The following is a 4,953-nucleotide window of genomic DNA, read 5'->3' on the forward strand; positions in this document are numbered from 1 at the left end:
CAAAGACACAATATAGGAAATTTTCCCAGACCTGAAGAACATGAGTCTCCATAATAAAAGAGTCCACGGGGTGCTCAGACAACCATGGAACTATCAATGTTAGGGCACAGCATTAAAATCTCTTCTAGGATAAAGAGAAAAGGAATAAGCAATAAATAAACATTCTAAAATCTTCCAAAAGCTATTAAAATAGGACACAAATAAAAGAATAAGAAAAAATGACACTGAGCTTCTCAATAACAATATTGGACCCTAAAGGACAATGAAATTACGATGAAAGGACAATTTATATGTATCCGTAAAATATGATTTCTAATCAAGAATTCTGTAAGATAGCCAAAGGTTTAAACTATGTGAGGATAAGACTTTTCCACATACAGTGCTTGCTTCAGCAGCACATATACTTAAATTGGGATGATACAGAGATTAGCGTGGCCTCTGCACAAGGATGACAGGCAAATTTGTGAAGCGTTCCAAATTTTTTATACAAGATCTTATGGTAGCTCACGGAGAAAAAAAGGTGACAATGAATAATATATATGTTCATGTATAACCGAAAAATTGTGCTCTACAATGGAATTTGACACAACGTTGTAAAATGATTATAAGTCAATAAAAAATGTTTAAAAAAAGACTTTTCACATACACAATGACTAAGAAAATTTAATATCTTTGATTAGGGATCTAATTGAGATATGCATCTCATATTCTAGAAGAGGAAGCCAGCTTGATTTCATCTATGGACCCAATCAGTGGCTTCCCCACAACCATTCTCCTTGGAGATATCCTCTCAAGAAGACTCTGTACTTGGCATGTGACTTGCTTTGAATAGCAGAATAGGAAGATGAAAGCAGAGATTTGAAAGAGTGCACGCACATTTTCCTTTCCCTTTGGTTCTTTCAGTTGCCATGAGACCATGTCAAGAGAACAGGGCAAGTCTACTGGAGAAGAGAGACTTGTGTATGTGAGAAATCTGTCAACCACACTAGCTGAGGCCGTACTAGACCAGCATGTCCCAAGCTGACCTAGACAACTAAACAAAATGTATGAGTAAGCTCAGCCAAGTTCAGCCAAGTCCCACCCAGTCAGCAGAGCGCTCCCCCATAAACCAATCTCTAGCCTTAAGAAAAATTTCAATAACTATCTTTTGGCTTTTTGTTTTACACCACTAAATCACTACTAAATATGTATTTCAAAGGTTTGGCCAACTAACAGAAATAACATCTAAAATGGGTTAATTTGGGGGAATGAGACTGAGGGGTGCAATAGATATGCTTGCTTTCATTATAGCCTTTCAGTAGTAAATGATTTTTTTAAATCACAAGCGTGTTTTAAATTTTTTAAATGATGACAGATAGGGTTCTACATAAAGTTGTATGCCAAAGGAATTTTATTGTTTATATTGTTGCTGTTTTGTTTGATCTGAATGAGAAAGAAAAAGTGAAAATCTAGCAATACACTTGGGTGGGAGAGGTGAATATGAATGCTATTTTCTACCCTGAAAACATGAAGGTCTAGAATAATAAGTAGCTGACAAGAACTTAGTATCCTTAGGAACAGAGACAGATTTCTGTTGGGGCAAGACTGAAATTGATTTTGTTTTCTAAGGAACAGAGTTTCTGGAGGAGCACAGACTATTGTGGGTAGAGGAGTTATGGAGGCAGAAGTTAACAGTAAGGGACTGTATTTTTGCCTTTGAGAAACTCGGTATGAAAGGTATGGCTAAACTCAACCAGCTTCCCAACTTTGAATACACCTTTACTTAAAATATTTTTTCATGTGAGAATTGCTTGAAAACTCCAGATTTTTCTGGGCCTGGACTTCAGCAGAAATCTTATAAAGAGTTCACCAGGCAAATGTAAAATTTAGCTTAGACTCTAATTACAGTGTCACATATAGTGAAATACCTGATTCTAAATTAATAAGCCGGTGCTTGTACATGAATGCATGGATTACAGCTGTTACCCAAGGAAAATACTTCTTTTAAGATAGTGGAAAATAGGAGCTTTTCCTTTATCTGAGGAGTATATGTGATGAAAATACATGACTGGAAATTCAAACATATCATTTAAAAAAACAGTTAGGTTTCAGAGCTTCATTTAACTAAAGCATAAAACTTCTAAGTATAGTGTGATGTAAATGTGCCCAAGTAATCACTGTGCTTGGATGGAGCAAAGATTATTATTCAAAGTAAACCCATTTCTCCTTCTGTATGAAACAGATATTACAAGAAATAAACAAGCTAACAACATAGTCATTAAGTGAGGATAAAAATGCTCAAAGATTCTGTGTTTAGTAAGAATATATTAACAATAAGTTTAAATGTTTCAGCCCCCCATAATCTCCTTCAGTCCTCCTCAAGCACCTAAAGAAGTCTTCAATCTCAGAAAGCACAGAAACATACAAGTTCAAGACAAATCAACTAATCTCTGTTGTCCACATCCCCTCCACCCAAGTCCTGACATAGACATTGTTGAATAAAGAGTGATTTCCCTGACAACGTCCATCTATTTCCAATCACAGTGGAAGCCCCAGACCCCTGTATGCATGAATGTGCACCTATGCGTTAAAAACAACTGCTAATCTCTCTCATTTACTTAAATATGAGAGTCCAAATAATTCAAATTGATCTTACATAAATTATTAAAATACCCAATGTTCTTCAACAAAAAACACTTTGACAATATGGTACCATCTAATTAAACAAAGAGAAATTTAAAGCAATATGAGTGACTGTACTTCTCTGTTAATACATAACTGCTAACCTGTGATTTCCTATGAGAGCAATGTAAAGAATTATGAGTACTTGTTTTCATGGTCAGATGTTTAATGAGATGCTTACTCCTGCAAGTATACAGTGGATGCTACAGACTGAATTCAACTAACATGTGTATTATTTAGTACTGAGAGAAAATAAAAGATGGTCTCTAAAGGCAGAATTGAAAACATTCTTTTGCTGTTAGAATATTAAAACAAGGTGTTTATAAGAACTCTGGCTGAAAGCCACCAAAAAATCAGGTCCAAGTATATATGAGAATGCAAAACCAGTAACTCCTGTTAATGAGATTAGAAGAATTATACGGAAACAGCACTCATTTGGGTTGACAATTATTCCTGGATGTGAAATATATATAGAGAGAAGGTGGACAGCCCATTATTGAATCACATGACCTGAGTAGAGTTAGGAAGTAACAGATGATCTGGGGCTCTTCTCAAACCATTAAAACTCAAGAAAGTAATACAAAAATTTTAATATAAAACATAAAAATGTTTTATTTTTTACTTCTGAGAGCAGAAGAATGCACAAATTTCAAGTTTGCTTAACATATACTTGACTTTAACAGGAATGAGAAGTTTCAACAATGACTATGCTAGGAATTTGTATTTTTGCCTAATTACATGTACGGTCATGAAACATAAGGGAATTATGATCATATCATTACATAAAGGATCTCTTTAAGATCCTTGTTTTCATATGCTTATCATCCTGGATATAATCACAGATATTGATGGATAGTTTTACCTCTGAATCTGCAGAGTATGAAATTCTCAAGAGTTGCTGATATACTGTTGTTTAATCACACACTATTTCTAAATGACCTCATGAAAGAGTTGCCCAAAGAAGACCACAGTAAGACATGGCTTAACAGTTTTAGGTGAACTTCTTAACCATAATGATGAAGATGCTCAGGTTTCTTTTCAAGGGCTAATTAAAATGATTTTTTTAATTGACAAGGGTAGATGAGGGAACGACCATTGTGCTGTGTGCTTGGCTTTGTGAGTGTGTGTGCATATGTAGGCAGGGAGAGGTTGTCAAATGAGAAAACGGGGAGCAAAACTGAGCTCTTGACTTACCATATACTCTTACCCTAAAGAGGGGCATTTTTGCACCAAAAGTAAGAAAATATGTACACTATATAGAGAGAGTAATTTCAAGGAATACATGTAACTTAATTTAAAATGTCCCATATTGTTCTTCTTCTTTTTCTCATTTCACCACAGACCAGTGAATACTTGGTCTACACAGTGATGTAGAGGCAAGTACAGGTAAATGGCCATGTTTGCACTAGTCTTACCATCACTGACGCAGAGAAAGACTCATGGCAAAGGACTATAACCTGAGTAGATACAATTCCATCAAAGCGGGATACAATCACACTTCACAGGTAGAACTTGCCATTGATTTGTCTGATATGTGGATATATTCCATATATGATCTTATTTTGAAAAACAAAGTAAAAGAAAGATCTTGTAGGGTCTGATGTGATACTGAGAGCGAAGTAGTGAAGATGATGATTATGGGGAAATGGCAGAAATATCATGCAAGGAATACTCAAAAGCATTGTTTTATATGCTATAAAGCACTAGGTTTTTATCAAACTAAAAATATAACCAGAGAGGCCCTTATCTTGGAGGAAATGCTATCTTAATTTCTATTAGAAATTCCTGACTTTCCATCCTCTGTTTCTCATCTATTCAGATCAAAAGTCTGTGAACTGTGTGAACTACTAAGCATCTACATTCACATAGAGTTCAATGACAGAAGAGGATTTCTGCCAATTCCTCTAGGCTTGAACAACTTAAGGTCAAAGGAAAAATCTAAAGGAACTAATTTATGTGAGATTATTTTACTAAAAAGAAAACAAACTAATATAAACTATCACTGTTTATTCTTTCAGCTTTGATGACACCCACCTTCCTTCACTTCCTTACAATAATTTCCAGCTTTCTTTGGTTTTTATCTAAAGTTTCCAAAGTTGAACATCAACCATTTTTACAATAATTAAATCCTACTTAAAAACTGGGGGTTTCCATGTGTGCATGAATGTATTCCTCTTCTTCCTCATCTAAATTTATTTAATCTTTTCAGAAATCCTGGGTTATGCATAGAGAGATTTAAAAATATCTTATCATTTGTTTCTTTTGTAGCAAAGGGGATGTATTCACCAAGAC

General features: G+C 34.8%; 1 non-coding gene across 1 annotated transcript; it reads left to right on the forward strand.

The window, feature by feature from the left end:
* Window positions 1-379: 379 nt before the first annotated feature.
* Window positions 380-483, forward strand: LOC123617394 (U6 spliceosomal RNA). Its single transcript, XR_006725520.1, has one exon. It is a non-coding gene; the product is annotated as a U6 spliceosomal RNA (small nuclear RNA).
* Window positions 484-4,953: the final 4,470 nt, after the last annotated feature.

The sequence above is a fragment of the Camelus bactrianus genome, chromosome 2 (assembly GCF_048773025.1).
Source record: "Camelus bactrianus isolate YW-2024 breed Bactrian camel chromosome 2, ASM4877302v1, whole genome shotgun sequence".
NCBI classification, from domain to species: Eukaryota; Metazoa; Chordata; class Mammalia; order Artiodactyla; family Camelidae; genus Camelus; species Camelus bactrianus.